This window comes from Onychomys torridus, chromosome 10, assembly GCF_903995425.1.
Source record: "Onychomys torridus chromosome 10, mOncTor1.1, whole genome shotgun sequence".
Lineage (NCBI taxonomy): Eukaryota > Metazoa > Chordata > Mammalia > Rodentia > Cricetidae > Onychomys > Onychomys torridus.
Window position 1 is genome coordinate 3,143,206 of NC_050452.1, and position 17,522 is coordinate 3,160,727.

The following is a 17,522-nucleotide window of genomic DNA, read 5'->3' on the forward strand; positions in this document are numbered from 1 at the left end:
TTAGTCTTACTGTGGTGATAATTTCTTTGTACTTTAAAAATGTTTGCCTGGAGATCAGAGGAAATAGCAAGCCATTTTAAGCAAACATAGAAGTCAGGCAGTGGTAGCACACACCCTTAATCCTATCACTTAGCAGGCAGGATCTCTGTGTGTTCAAGGCCACTCTAGGGAAGAGAGCTAAGTGTGGTGACACATGCCTTTAATCTTATTACCAACCACAGAGACCTGGTAGTCTGTACAGACAGACAGAAAGTGACAGACCTGCATAGAAAGAGGAAAGTAAGGTAGCTGTGCTAAGAGAGCCAATGAGAGGGCAGAACAGCAAGGCAATAAAGGTATGGGTAGATAGGAAGTAACTTGAATTTGGTGAGGTGAGGTTGACTGGTGGCTTTCCCTATTTCCCTGATCTCTAAGGCTTTCACCCCTATATTTGGCTCTGTGTTTTTTACTTAATAAGACCATTTTAGAAATTCATCTGCATCTTACTACAACTTTCTATATTGTGTTGATATCCATAGGAGGCCTGCCCTTTTCTGAGTAGAAACAGAGGTGGAGTAGATATGGGGTGGGGAGGCAGAGGGGAGGTGATGGGAGGGACTGAGAAGATAGGAGGGATGGGAAACTAGTTAGGATATTAAATAAATAAAGAAAAGTTTTAAAAACAGAATTAAAATATGACAAATACCTTTTAGAAATTGAAAGTAAAATAAAAAACAAACTTGAACTTTTTTGATGGTTCATTTGTTTGTCGACAAATGAACCATCGAAAGTTTGAAAAGAAGGCTGCCGAGATGAAAAAAGGCTCCTTCAAGTATGCCTGGGTCTTGGACAAACTGAAAGGTGAGGGTGAGTGTGGTATCACTATTGACATCTCCCAGTGGAAATTTGAGACCAGCAAATATTATGTGACTATCATTGATGCCCCAGGACACAGAGACTTTATCAAAAACATGATTACAGGCACATCTCAGGCTGACTGTGCTATCCTGATTGTTGCTGCTGGTGTTGGTGAATTTGAAGCTGGTATCTCCAAGAACAGGCAGACCTGTGAGCATGCCCTTCTGGCTTACACCCTGGGTGTGAAACAGCTAATTGTTGGTGTCAAAATGGATTCCACAGAGCCACCTTACAGCCAGAAGAGATATGAGGAAATTGTTAAGGAAGTCAGCACCTACATTAAGAAAATTGGCTACAACCTTGACACAGTAGCATTTGTGCCAATTTCCGGTTGGAATGGTGACAACATGCTAATGTAGCTTGGTTCAAGGAATGGAAAGTCGCCCGCAAAATGGCAGTGCCAGTGGGACCACACTGCTGGAAGCTTTGGATTGCATCCTGCCACCAACTCATCCAAACTGACAAGCCTCTGAGACTGCCCCTCCAGGTTGTCTACAAAATTGGTGGTATTGGGACTGTCCCTGTGGGCCGAGTGGAGACTGGTGTGTTAAAACCTGGAATGGTGGTTACCTTTGCTCCAGTCAATGTGACAACAGAAGTCAAGTCTGTTGAAATGCACCATGAGGCTTTGAGTGAAGCTCTCCCTGGGAACAATGTGGGCTTCAATGTAAAGAACGTGTCCGTCAAAGACGTTAGACGTGGCAACGTTGCTGGTGACAGCAAAAATGACTCACCCATGGAAGCCACTGGCTTCACCACTCAGATGATTATCCTGAACCAGGCCAAACTAGTGTTGGCTATGTACTGGACTGTCACACTGCTCACAATAGCATGTAAGTTTGCTGAGCTTAAGCAAAAATTGATCGTCGTTCTGGTAAGAAGCTGGAAGGTGGCCCTGAATTCTTGAAATCCAGTGATGCAGCCATCGTTGATATGGTTGTTGGCATGCCCATGTGTGCTAAGAGCTTCTCTGATTATCCTCCATTGGGTCATTTTGCTGTTTGTGACATGAGTCAGACAGTTGCTGTGGGTGTCATCAAAACTGTGGACAAGAAGGCTGCTGGAGCTGGCAAAGTCACCATTTCTGCCCAGAAAGCTCAGAAGGCTAAATGAATATTCTGGCTAACACTTGCCTCCCCAGTCTTAATCAGTGGTGGAAGAAAGGTCTCAGAACTGTTTGTCTCAACTGGCCATTTAAGTTTAATAGTAAAAGACTGCTTAATGATAACAATGCATCTTAAAGCCTTCAGAAGGAAAGGAGAATGTTTTGTGGACCATTTGTGTGTGTGTGTGTGTGTGTGTGTGTGTGTGTGTGTGTGTGTGTGGCAGTTTTAAGTTATTAGTTTTCAAAATCAGTACTTTTTAATGGAAACAACTTGAACAAAAATCTGTCACAGAATTTTGAGACCCATGAAAACAAGTTTAATGGGAAAAAACAAACAAACCTGAGAACAAAGATTAAAAATAGGCACCATATCAAAAGAGGCATTTCCCCTCCTGAAACCTGTAATGATTGAAATAAAGTATATTTTTTCCTTTCAAAAAAAAAATAACTGATATAACTGCTTAAAGATTTGAGATAACTATGTTTTAGTTTGAAAAAAGAGCTACAGCAATTTTACCATGAAGAAAAACATAAACAAAACAACCAAAAACCCTAAAGCACAATACAACACTACAACAAAACCCACTTAAATAAAGAAACAAAAACCTAAAACAATAAGTTCTACAAGGCCCATCTTTTGTTTTCTTCACTCTGCCCACTCTTCTGCACAACCAGTCTCAAGAATGACTCTTCTCACCTAAGCTGCGCCCCCTTCCTCCCCACCTCTGTCCTCTCATTATCATTGATCCCAGTCTCTGGTAGTCTTCACTCTCTTCTGAGTTTAACTTTATTAGATCCCACATAAAATTAAGATATGAAGTATTTCTCTTTCTGTACTTGGCTTTTGCCACTTAGTCTAATGAATTTTAGAGTCATCTCTTGTCAAAAGTGATAGGATTTCTCTTTTTGAAAGACTGAAAAACATTTCAGTGTGTGTGTGTGTGTGTGTGTGTGTGTGTGTGTGTGTGTGTGTGCGCGAGCGCGTGTACTATATTTTCTTTATATCTTTATCCATTGCTGGATATTTACTTTGATTCTATATTACAATATGGCAGATAAGGGTGCAATGGATATAGGAATAAAAACATCCTTTTGGTCACCAGTTTTAGTGCTTTTCATGAGTAACAAATTCTGGATATACATCCAAAGCAATTCCAATTTCAATCAATTGTTTAGTTGACTGTATTTTATTATCTAATCATTTGGTAAATTTATTAGCAGGTTTCCAATGTCCAGAGGAATTCATCAATAGGTTGCTTTGCCCAGCTGTTTCTGTGAGTTGATAAAATGGTCTGTATTCATCATTGTGTTTTTGTTTTAATTTTGTTATTCTCATCAGATTTTATTGTCAGTCTCAAATTATATAACTATCAAATGAATTTTTTATCTAAAATATTTATTACATTTTGTTGACTTTAATTTATTTTTCAAGATGGTTGTCTTGCTGTTTGGATTTAAATGCCTGAAATAATACACTGAACTTTGTTTGAGTCACCAAAGAGCTCAAATCCTTCTATTTAATGAAAATACCACATTGGTATTCTCCACAGACTTTACTTAAAAATAAATGCCAAAAGTTAGTCATCTCTGTCTATCTGTTGCTATAGCTTTTCTTCATGTAACTTTTCACTATCTAAGCTTTCCCTATATATTTCTCTGTGCCATTCTGAACTGTAATGCAAGTTTTATTGGACTTCAGAAATAAATTTACATATTTATACACCTTACTTGAATTTAGTATATTTTTTTAAATATTAGCATTGGATGTGGATTAGATTAGTTATATAGATTAGTCTAAAATGATATGTAATATTTGAAATCTGGATTACATAGAATTGATATACTCAATGTATCTTTACATATATGTGTGCTGTATATGTATGTACATATGTTTATATTCAAATAATGAATAAACCACCATTACATAATAAACAAGATAGAAACCTTATATGAAAGCAAAACTTGGTTCTAACCTATATATGAACCTATCACAGAGTCTGCTTACATTTTCCAGTGTCACTGAGCATTTGAGAAGGAAAATTGTGCAATATATAGACTACTTTTTAAAAAAAATATATTTATTCATTAAAATATTTTTTATTTTACATATCAACCCCAGTTCCTCCTCCCTCCCTTTCTCCCACCTCCTCATCTCCCTCCCACTCTGCCCCCATCCACTCCTCAGAGTGGGTAAGGCCTCCCATGGTAGTCAACAAAGTCTGGCATACCAAGTTTAAGGAGAGCATAGCCCCTCCCCATTGTGTCAAGGCTGAGCAAGGTATCTCACCACAGGGAATGGGCTCCAAAAAGCCAGTTCATGCACCTGGGATAAGTCCTGGTCCTGCTGCCAGGGACCCCACTAACAGATCAAGTCACATAGCTGTCACCCACATTCAGCGGGCCTAGTTCCGTCCCATGCAGGTTTCTGAGCTGTCCAGAGTCCAACTAGCACTAGTCAGCTGTCTCTGTGGGTTTCCTCATCATGATCTTGACCCTCTCTTCTTCTTCTTCTCCTTCTTCTTCTTCTCCTACTTCTTCTTCTTCTTCTTCTTCTTCTTCTTCTTCTTCTTCTTCTTCTTCTTCTTCTTCTTCTTCTTCTTCTCCTTCTTCTCCTCCTCCTCCTCCTCCTCCTCCTCCTCCTCCTCCTCCTCCTCCTTCTTCTTCTTCTTCTTCTTTTGAATGCCGTTTATCGAAGGGGGGAGGAGATCTTAAATACAGGCTTACAGCACAATGGGAGAACCCCAGAGGGCAGAAGTTCCCTTCTGATTTTTTTTTTTTTTTAAGCTGAGGATCAAACCCAGGCCTTGCACCTAAGAACTATACCACTGAGCTAAATCTCCAACCCTGCTTCTGATGTTTTACAATTTGCATCTAAGCTGTTAATGTCCAATATGCTGGATACATAGACAAGGAGCATCCCTTAAGCATTCAGGAGGGTGGAATCTTGCAGGGAATTAGCATAGGGAGGATATCAAGGTCAAGGTCGGCAAGCAATGCAACAGTTACCCAAAATGGGGCCCAGGGACCTACAGCCCCCCTCCCCCTTTTACTGAAAAATGAGTTTCTGACTTAGGTTGCATGGGACGTCAGCAGGTCACCTTACCCGATAGACTACTTGCTATCTAACTACTGGATATAGTAGCCTCAGGAAGTTCCTGTTTCTTAAACAGATATTGTTATGGTTATGTGCTCATTACAAGAAATGTAAAAGAGATAAGGTGAATTATTTAAAAATAACAGTTTACTTTGATGTTTAAAAAGTGACTTTGAAAAACCTCACAGATACAATCAAAAGTTAATTACTGAGCCAAGTCAATTCAAGTTCTGTAACCTTATCACTTCACTTAAGATAACAATAAGATTCAAAGTTACAGTGAATGACATAAGTGTGTGTGTGTGTATGTGTGTGTATTTGATGTTTGTTTCTCATTACTGCTAATGCATAATTGTTTATGTGAACTCACTCTACACTCCTTTGTTTATTAAAGGAAAATTTGTTTATAATTAAGATGAAGGGAATAATTAAGGCATTGAAACATCAATATGAACTATAAAAGTGGTTCATGACACTGATTAGATATTTTAGAAGAATGTTCTAGTTTTACCAGTTTTCCAGAAAGTTTTATGATTTGGTGGGTTTAGCTCACATTAATAAAAACTAGAAATCAATTTATATAACAAATGGGGAATGTACTTGCTTTGGATTATCAAGTTACCATATCAAAAGCATCCATTACTATAGTTCTGTAGTACAACTTGATATCATGGATGGTGATGTCTCCAACAGTTCTGTCATTGTTCGGGATTGTCTTTGTTCACCCAGGTTTTTTTGATTTTCCAAAAGAAGTTTAGAATTATCTATCATGGTGTGTAAAGAACTGTATTTGAATTTTGCTGGGGCTTGCCTTGGAACTGTAGACTGCTTTTGGTAGGATGGTCATTTTTACTGTGTTAATCCTACAGATGTCTGAGCATGGGAAATCTTTCCATCTTCTTCAATTTCTAACCTAGATTTGAGATTTTTGTCATACAGATCTTTCTTTTGCTTTGTTAGAGTTACTCCAAGATATTTTAAAATATTTATGGCTATTGTGAAAGGGTGCTGTTTCCCTGAATTCTTTCTCAGTCCATTTGCCATTTGTATATAGGCTAGGCTAATAGTTTTTTGTTTGTTTGTTTGTTTTTAGTTAATCTTGAGTCCAGCCACTTTACTAAAAGTGTTTATCAGCTGTAGGAGTTCCTGGGTGGAAATTTTAGGCTCAGTTGTGTATGCTATCATATCAACTAAAAATAATGATACTTTGGCTTCCTCCTTTACAATTTGTATCCCCTTGATCTCTGTCAGTTATCTAATTGCTCTAGCTAAAACTTCAACTACGATATTGAATAGAAAAGGAGTGAGTGTACAACTTGGCTTTTTCATAAGTTTAGTGGAATTGCTTTAAGTTTCTCTCCATTTAATTTAATGTTGGCTATAAGATTGCTGTAATTTACTTTTATTATGTTTAGGTATGTTCCTTGTATTCCTAATATATCCAAGACTTTTGATCATGAAGAGGTAGGTGCTTGATTTTGTCAAAGGCCTTTTCTGTATGGTAGATTACATTGACATATTTTCATATGTTGAACCATCCCTGAATCTCAGGGATGAAGCCTACTTGACTATGGTAGATGATCTTTTTTGTTGTGTTCTTGGATTTAGTTTGCAAGTGTTTTATTGAGTATTTTTACATCTATATTCATAAGGAGAATTGAATCTATACTCAATTTACCTTTCTCTATTTAGATTCAATTCTATATAGATTCAATTCTCTTTTTTGTTGAGTGGTTTGGATATCAGGGAAACTTTGGCCTCATAAAATGAACTGAGCAATGTTCCTTCTGTTTGATTTATTGGGAATAATTTGAAAAGTCTTGGCATTAACTTTTCTTTGAAGGTCTAGTTGAATCCTATGCTAACACTCTCTGCTTTATTAGCTTTTATTAGTTGAGAGAATTTTAATGACTGCTTCTATTTCACTAGTGTTTATAGGTATATTTAAATTGTTTATGTGATCTTGATTTAGCTTGGGTAAGTGGATCCTATGAAAAAAATTATCCATTTCTATTTTATTTTTTTTCCAATTTGGTGGAGTACAGCCTTTTAAATTACACCTTTATGATTCTCTGGATTTCCTTTATGTCTGCTGTTATGTCCCATTTTTGTTTCTGGTTTTATTGAATATCCTATCCCTGTTTTTTAGTTAATTTGTATAAGGGTTTGTATATTTTGTCTATTTTTTCAAAGAACCAGATCTTTGTTCCATTGATTATTTGTATTATTATATTTGCTTCCATTTTTATTGATTTGAGCCTTCATTTTGGTTATTTTTTTGCCATCTAATCCTCTTGGGTATGCTTGCTGCTTTTTGCAAGGTCTTTGCTTAAAAACAGACATGTTCATCAATAGAATCCAATTGAAGACCCAGATATGAATTCATATAACTATGAACACCTGATTTTTTTGCAGAATATTGTTTTAAATTTTTTTATGCTATGGAACATTTGTGTAATGATGCAGAGATGTGTTGCATTCTTTCATGCTGCATTTGTTTAACTCAGTGAAGCTGTGTTACTTTGCCTGTTTAAAGTACCTGATTTCTGTAATAAAGAACTGAATGGCCAATAATAAGGCAAGACGAAGGATAGACAGGACTGGCAGGCAGATAGAATAAATAGAAGAAGAAATCTTGGAAGAGAAGTTCAATGAATGAGAAAAGGAGGAGGGGAGTACTCCAGCAGCCAGCCACCCAGCCACACAGGCAGACACCGAATAAGAAGGAAAGAAATGTTATACAGAAATAGAGAAAGGTAAAAGCCCAGAAGCAAAAGATAGATGGAATAATTTGAGTTAAGCAAAGATGGCTAGAAACAAGCCAAGCTAAGACAGGGCATTCAAAAGTAATAATAAGTTTTGTGTGTGTTTATTTGGGAGCTGGGTGGCAGCCCCACAAAAGAGCTAAAGAGTAAAAAGCAAACAACACTGATTATTTATAAAGAAGACAGAAATTCACATTGGAAAAAAGAAAGCATCTTCAGCAAATGTTGATGGTCAAACTGAATGTCAGCATGTAGAAGTATGAAAATGTTTATCACCCTGCACAAAACACAAGTACAAGTAGACCACTGATATCAACAGAAATCCAAACACACTGAACCTGATAGAAGAGAATATGGGGAACAGCCTTAAATTTATTGGCACAGGAAATAGCACTGTCCATCTCTGAACAGAATGCTGATAGTGTAGGCACTAGGATAAATAATTAATAAATAGGACCTCATGAAATTGAAAAGCTTCTTTAAGGCAAAAGATGCCATCAACAGACAAAGCACCAGCCTACAGAATAGGGGAATATTTTTATCAACTCCACATCTAATAGAGGTCTAATATCCAAAATATATAAAGAACTCAAGAAATTAGATATAAAAACCCAATTAATCCAATTAAAAATGAGGTACATATCTAAAAAGAGAATTCTCAATAGAAGAATATCAAATTGCTGAGAAACACTTAAAGAAAAATTCAATATCTTTAACCATCAGGAAAATTCAAATCAAAATGACTTTGAGTTTCCATCTTACACCTGTTAAAATGGCTAAGACCAATAACACAAGAGGTAGGTCATGCTGGAGAGTATGTGGAGCAAGATGAGCACTCCTCTATTGCTTTTGAGAGTACAAACTTGTTTAGCCATTGTGGAAGTCAATATGGCAGTTCTTCAGAAACCTATAATTGATGTCAAGACTCAGCTATAACCACTTTTAGGCATTCACTCAAATGATGCTCCATCCTACTACAAGGACATTTTCCTAGTTATGTTCATAGTGGATTTATTCATAAGAGTTAGAAACTGAAAACAACCTAAATGTCCCTCAATTGAAAAATGGATAAAGAAAATGTGGTACATTTACACAATGGAGTATTACTCATCTGGTGAAAAGAATGACATCATGAAATTTGCAAGAAAATGGGTGGAAGTAGAAAAAAACATCCTGAGTGAGGCAACCAAGAAAGATAAATATGGTATGTACTTACTTATACATGGATATTAGCTATTAAGTAAATGATAATCAAGGTAAAATCCTTAGACACAGAGAGGTTAAAGAAGTGGGCTCTACTGGGGAAGCATGGATCTCCCTGGGAAGAGGAAATAGAGTAGATTTATAGGTGTACTGGGTGTGTGTGGGGTCAGGATTGTGAAGGATGAGGTGAACAGAGGATTCGAGTGAGAGAGTGTGGGTAAATACAGCAAGAATTCAGGGATGGTGGAAACTTCCTAGTGTAGTGGAAACTTCCTGAAATATATGAGGATGACCCTAGTGAGGACTCCTGGTAATACAGGATACAGAGGCTGGCTATCTCTTGTAGCCAGGGAAGATTTCCAGCGTGGGGACTGTGTGGCTTTGGGTTAGTTTGTTGGTTGAGTGTTTCCCATGGAGATCCCTAAATGACCCAGATGGATGCTAGGACATAAAGTCACTCTCTGAATGCTTGCAGTGTCGCCCCATTGTGTAGGACAACATCCACACAGTTTATTGAATATGGAGAGGTGGGGCTTGTGTCTGTGTGGAGCCCACCCCATGTTCCAATCTTTTTAGCCAAGAAGGTACTCTGCAGTCCATAGAAATAAAACATGGAAACCAACCTAGCCACAAAACCTCTACCTCTTTGTCCTACCTGCAATATGTGCTGGGACAAATATGGTGAAGAACTTACAGTAATAGTCAAGCAATGCTTGGTTTAACTTGAGGCCTAAGCTGTAAGAGGAAGCCCACACCCTACACTGCCTGAATGGCCAGGGACTAGAGACTGGATAGTTCAGATACCTAGGGTAGAGACAAATACAACTGATCTGAAAAATCAATGAGATAATTCCTAATTATATTCTGCTACACTCATAGATTGGTGCCTTTTCCAGTTGTCATCAGAGAGGCTTCCTCTGATTGCAGATGAGAGTGGGTTCAGAGACCCACAGCCAGATATTAAGCAGAGAAAGAGAGTCTAAATTGGATGTCTCCATTGGGTCCCTCAATCAGAGATCAGGGAACTCCTTGACAGAAGGGGAGGAAAGATTGTAGGAGTCAGAGGGGATGTAGGACACCAAGAGAACATGGCCCACTGGATTAACTAAGCAGGGCATATATGGCCTCATGGATACTGAAGCATCAACCATAGGGCCTGCATGGGTCTTCACCAGGTCCTCTGTGTATATGCTATGGCTGTTAGTTTTGTGTTGTTTGTGGGACTTCTAACAGTGGGAGTGGGTGTATCTCTGATTCTTTTGCCTGCTCTTGAGACTCTTCCTCCCATCGGATTGCTTTGTGCAGCCTCGATATGAGAGCTTTTGCCTTGTCTTATAGTATCTTGCTTTGGTCCTGTTTGCTGTCCTTTCTTGGAGGCCTGTTCTTTTGTGAAGAGGAAATGGAGCAGTAGTAGAGAGGGGAGATGGGGAAGAACTTGGGGAAGTAGAGGGAAAGGAAACTGTGATCAGGTTATGTTATATGAGAGAAGACTATATTTTCAATAAAAATAAATGAAAAAGATACAAGAATATTTAAAGGTATATGCTAAACCAGTATAATGTCTACCTGCATTCTAACTAGTTATCCTTATGTCTACAGGTACATGTATGTCTCACTACTCATCCAAGAAGCATCTTTTTACAGAAAATAGAGATCATTACAACAATCTATAACTGGTCAAATGTAGAGAATAACTGACTGGAGGGTTCATAGATTAATATATCTACAAGAAAACCCCTTCACCTAAGGCCCACAAAGTATTATGGAAGTGGTGGAAAAAAGATTGTAAGAGCCAGGGGACTGTTATGTGTGCTGTGAGGCAGTGTCTTTAAGTGCAGGGAAGATATAACATGGAAGTGGTACCCATTAAATCTCCAATGATACAGTTGCCTCAAGAAGACCAACACAATGACAATATCAGTTTACATGCTAGGAAAATCTCACAAGGTTCTACCCTAGATGAAAAATTATAGGCAATGAATGGATCTGGAGAGAGGGAGAATCAGACCACCAAGGACAGGCTTATTAATAGGTTATTCAATCATAAGTAATCAGCCTTAAACACATACGTGTATAAGCAACACTAAAATGACTCAGCAGGTCTGGTTTTACATACACACATGCACACACACATACACACACATACATACATCTGTGTGTTTGTGTGTGTGTGTGTATAATAATAATTAAAGAAGTCATGATGGATGTTGGGGATGATATAAATAAAGTACTCACATATGAAATTCTTAAGAAAATTTTAAAAATAAAAATTTAAATTCAAAAGTCTTTGTGTAAAGAGATGAAGAACACAGATGGAACTATTGTAAAAGTTTCAATATGCAGCAATGGAGCTTAAAGATCAGTACATATTCAGTATATCTTACTTCTGACTGTCCACCATTCAAGAGAATACCTTTTCTAATAGCTCCTCTCAGATCCAGGGTCATGCCTGTGAAAGGAAAGCAAAACTAACTTGTGGTGTCAGATTCATGAAATACATAGAGCGGCTTTGCTGATAGTAAACTCTGATGACACCAACTTCACTTCCATTTACCAACTGCCAAAGTTAAGAAGCAATCCCAAAGTCCCATGGCTTTTTCCAAATATTGTATGTCTTTTAAAAAATTATGAGGAGAAGAGAGTAAAGACGTAAATATTCAAAGACAGATTTGGAAACATCTCATATTGCCAGATTTTAACTGATCACAAGGCTGGTGTACATAGTTTATTCAAAGTAAGTAAGTAAAAAAGTAGTAGAGGAAGGACTGTAAAAGTAAGGCATTGTATGTGGATGTCTGGGTTGAGCATTACCTTTACACTTACATAGACATAATAACCAAGTTCATTTTAAAGGAATTGTCTGGGTGAGTTTTTATTATTATTATTATATTTGTGTTTTAATTTTACACATCAGCCATGGGTTCCCCTGTCCTCTCCCCCTCCCACCCCCACTCCCACCTTCCCCCCATCCCCTCCCCTCCATTTCCATTCATAAGTGCTCTCCATGGAGAGTAAGAGTGATGCATTTCAGAACACCAATGCTTGAAAATTCTTACAGGATGAACCTTTCCTCATTTAGGGAGTAGATCTGAGGATTATGCACCATTCCTGTTTAATAGCTACTTAAACAGAACAAAGAAGCTGTAATTCATTTGAACTGTGGAGCTTCAAGCTCTTGTTGCCATCAGTAGAGACACTGACTCATCAGCAGACTGTGTTCTCATTTGGAAACATTACTTTTGTAAATCCAAGGGATCCCAAAGCAGAGTGTCAATGGTTGTTGACTCCAATCCACTGACACAGCAACTGACAGTCATTTGCTAAGATGGGATGGTTAAGATGCTGGGACAAGGTCAGTTCCTCTTCATCAGAAACACATGCAGCCTTTGCTGTAAACTCACTTCTACTTACCATTAGAAGTTGGTCAGTAGCCTTCTCATAAACATCCTCAATTAATTTTAGAGTTAAATTATTTCTCAATTGTGTCATTTTAAGTATAATTACTAATGTAGAATCTCAAATAAACACCATGTGCTTTTTGCAAAAGTAGAATATCGTCCTATGTTATTTATATTTAACTGCATTCATTGCTCAAGTTTAATTAGCTATTACTTGGGTTGGTAAAATAGGTCAGTGGGTAAAGTGCTTGCCACATAAACACAAGGATATCAGTTCAAATCCTAAGTACCCACATAAAAGCTGAGCATACTTATAATCCTGACACTGGTGGAGAGGAATGGAAACAAAGATTCTTTATGGCCTGTTAGCCAGTCTAGTCAAAATGATGAACTCCAGATTTAATGAGAGATTGTGTCTCAAAGATTTAGGTGGGAAGCGACAAACAAAGACAGCAAACATTGAATTCCACATGTCCTAGAATGGGCAAGCACATATGCACATACAAGTAAATGTAAAAACACACATAAACACACAGACAGACATATATACATGCAGCATACACACATATAGACATATACACAAAGACATATATACACAGAGTCATACATACATAGACATATATGCACAGACACACACAAACACATGTGCATATACACATACTCAGAGATACAAACACACACACACACACACACATACACACAGACATAAACATACATACACCATAGACACATGCATACCACACATGCATGCACATCACAAAGACACACACAGACACACATATACACATACACACACACCTTATTTTTGAAGTACAGAAATGTTAAGAAAATGAGAAAATTGACAGGATATTGTATTAAAATGGAGAAAAATTTAGAATAGATGACAAGATAATAGTTTATCTTTACAATTAACAAGGTTAATTCTAAAATTATTTTAATGAATTCCATGAGAACATAAAGCTTTTCATGCAATCTACATTAACTCTAGTCACGTAGAATACATTAGGGATATTTATTTCTACAGCACTCTCTAAATTCTAGATAAATTAGTTCAAAAAAGAAAAGAAAAATGAAAGAAAAGAGAGAGACTACTTAATATAATTTGGAACATAATTTGTTAAAAGAAGATCTTTGTTCAGTTCAGGATTTATCTTTCTTCTGTCCAGAATGACTGTGTTTGATGAGGCAGGTCATTAGTGTCCCAAAGATAAACATCAGACTGAGATAGTAGGGTCCTCATAAGAAATGAGATATTTGTATTTAACCATATTATCATCTTTAGATTACTCATGATGCTTAATATACTGTCAATGGTTTTAACAAGAAGTTACATTACAATGTTGTGTAATTTTTCCCACTTTCACTGACACTTATTTCTTAAAAACCAGGCACTGTATCTGTATGACAGATATTAACAGTGCTAATTCTTACAACACACCCTTATTTAGACTGCTTTCACCCATATTTAGAGGAGAGGGATTTGAAATAATCCTATGGTTCTGATGAAGCTGCCTTTCTTTAAACTTGGGATCTTCCTGCTTTATCTTGGGCCTCCACTGTGTCGACATTTTAAATGTATTATTATGCCTTCATCAAACATTTAAGTATTTTCAATAATGGCTTGCTTTAAAAAATATTTTCGAATTTTATTTATTGTATTTCTGTTTTAATTTTACATATCAACCCTCCCTCCCCCGCCTCCACCATCCCCCCAGCCCCTGCCCTCCATTCCTATCTCCTCCAGGGCCAAGACTTCCCTGGGGATTCAATTCAACCTGGTGGATTGGATTCAGTACAGGCAGGTCCAGTTCCCACCTTCCAGGCTTAGCAAAGTGTCCCTGTGTAAGCCCAAGGTTCCAGACAGCCAGCTCATGCACTAAGAACAGGTCCGGGTCCCACTGCCTGGATGCCTCCCAAACACTTCAAGCTATTCAATTGTCTCACTTATCCAGAGGGCCTGATCCAGTTGGGGGTTCCACAGCTTTTGGTTCATAATTCATGTGTTTCCATTAGTTTGGCTATTTGTCCCTGTCCTTTTCCAATCTTGGTCTCAACAATTCACACTCTTACAGTCCCTCCTCTTTCTCAACAATTGGACTCCTGGAGCTCCACCTAGGGCCTGGCTGAGGATCTCTGCATCCACTTCCATCAGTTATTGGATGAGAGTTCCAGCATGACAGTTAGGGTGTTTGGCCATCTGATCACCAGACTAGGTCAGATCAGGCTTTCTCTTGAGCATTTCCAATAGTCTACAGTGGATATATTATTGTGGATTTCTGGGGACCTCTCTAGCACTTTGCTTCTTCCTGTTCTCATGTGTTTTTCATTTATTATAGTCTGTTACTCCTTGTTATCCCTTTCTATTCTTGATTCAGCTGGGATCTCCTGCTCCCCTAAGCTCTCTTTCCCTAGAACCTTGCCCTTCATCACTCCCACTGTTGTCCAGGTTGTTCATGTAGATCTCATCCATTTCTCTGTCATTGGGCAATCCCTGGGTATTTCCTAGGGTCCTGTTTTCTAGGTAGCCTCCCTGGAGTTGTGTAGCAGTCTAATCATCTTTGTTTTACATCTAGTATCCTCCTATGAGTGAGTACATACCATGTTTGTCATTCTGAGTCTGGGTTACCTCACTCAGGATGCTTTTTTCTAGATCCATCCATTTGCCTGCAAACCTCATGATGTCATTGTTTTTCTTTTCTGAGTAATACTCCATTGTGTAAATGTACCATATTTTCTTAATCCATCCTTCAGTTGAAGGGCATCTAGGCTGTTTCCAGCCCCCAGCTCCCATCTGCCCCAGAACTCCCATCTGGACAAGGGCTTCTATCCTGCCCCAGAACTCCCATCTGGACTAGAGGAGCTCCCATCTGGACAAGATAACACAGACCCCAGGGACTTCCTGAGACTCAGAGACCAGCCTCCAGCTCCCATCCAGCCAGTGTTCCCATCTGGACCAGAGCTCCCATGCAGCCCAGAGCTTCCATCTGGACCACAGAGAGGCTACCTAAATCTGTCAGCTCTGTCTGGACCAAGTGCACTGATAAGACCAAGAATGAATCCACAAGGAGATGGGCAGATGTCAAGGCAGAAGTACTAAAATGTACTTACTAGATTAGTCATTAATTTGTACTCTAAAACACTCAAATTTTTGCCCTGAACTAAATTGAATTTAATGGTCATGCTGTAACTCTCATCCAATAACTAATGGAAGTGGATGCAGAGATCCTCAGCCAGGCCCCAGGTGGAGCTCCAGGAGTCTGATTGTCAAGAAAGAGGAGGGACTGTAAGAGCATGAATTGTTGTGACCAAGATTAGAGAGGCACAGGGACAAATAGTCAAACAAATGGAAGCACATGAATTATGAAGCAAAGGCTATGGAGCCCCCAGCTGGATCAGGCCTTCTGGATAAGTGAGACAATTGAATAGCTTGAAGTGTTTGGGAGGCATCCAGGCAGTGGGACCAGGACCTGTCCTTAGTGCATGAGCTGGCTGTCGGAACCTTGGGCTTACACAGGGACACTTTGCTCAGCCTGGAAAGAGGGGACTGGACCTGTTTGTACTGAATCCATCAGGTTTAAATGAATCCCCAGGGGAGTCTTGCCTTGGAGGAGATGAGAATGGAGGGGAGGGGGAAGGTGGGGTCGGGGGCGGGAAGGGGAGGATAGGGGGACCCATGGCTGATGTGTAAAATTAAAATACAAATATAATTTTTAAAAAATGTCATTTTCATGAAGAAATCAAAGTATAATAAATGGTATTATTATTATTATTTATTATTATTATTATTTTGGTTTTTTTGAGACAGGGTTTCTCTGTGTACCTTCACCACAATTGTACATCCAGACTCCTAGTCCTGGTTTCATGTTTGATAAAGCAAAGGGTACTCTCAAGAAGGCATCCTACAATGGATTAAGAGGTGTTCCAATACCCCACAGAATCACAGATTTTTGAAAAGCATATCTTAAAGGAACTAAAGCAGGAGCCCCCAAAGCAGAAAATAAGTAGTAGAATGTATTTGGGTTAACAATAGTGAAGTATTCTGAGAGGAAAATATCAAGAATTTTACATGAAGTATACATTGAGCATCTTGCTTAACAATAATACAATTAACACTTTCCAAGCAATGACCTGAATCTGAAAAAGGGGAAGCAACTTGACCAGACCACACATCCAGGTGATGATGTTTATAGTGAGGTAGATTTGCTCCAGATCCCACACCTCTAAAACTAGAGGTCAGTGGGTATGGACTTCATAAATCCCCAAAATACTCCCCAGGAAGTCCCAGGAATACCTTCTATGCTGGTGGAGTGGCAAAGAGAAGGAAACATTAGAGAAACTGATTGCTGCTTGAGTAGATAAGACTACAAAGTGGAAGGGTACATAGTAGCATAGGTTTTCATGTGAATACATTATTTCTACAAGTAGATGAAGTTCTCTTTGGTAGAATATTAGGACAATACCTATTTCTGAGGGACAAAGTACATCAACTTTCAGATTTCTGCTCTACCAGAGACCACACCATTTCTAGGAACCCCAAGTAAGACACCACATACTGCTGACAATCTATAGAGATTGCCCAGTTATGTTTAACAGTACCCTCTTCTCTTGGTTCCACAACTCCAACAGAAGATTCCTGCTCTACCAGAGGCCAAGCCAGTACTGGGAACACCAGAGTTTACATAGGCTGTCAAAACCCCAGAAGAGACATCCTAATGGAGCACAAGGCTCAGTAGTCACCAGAATAATAGGCCATTCAGGCCAGAAGACCAGAGAGGAAAAAGAAACCACAGCCAAAAACATCCATCCAACAAAGAAAAACTCAGAAATTGACACCTAAACCCATAATAACTCCAGACCCAGATAACTAGAGGCACATGTAAAAACATAATCAACAACATACAGGGCAATATGACATTACCAGAGCTCAGCTATCCTACTACAGCATGTCCCGGATACCAACACAGCTGAAGCACATGAAAATGACATTAATTCCAGTCTTGTGAAGATAATAGAGACCTTTAAAGAGGAAGTGAATAAATCCCTTAAACAAATCCAGGAAA

General features: G+C 38.5%; 1 pseudogene; it reads left to right on the forward strand.

Annotated features, from left to right (window-relative positions):
* Positions 1-755: 755 nt before the first annotated feature.
* LOC118592243 lies at positions 756-2,010 on the forward strand (annotated as a pseudogene).
* Positions 2,011-17,522: the final 15,512 nt, after the last annotated feature.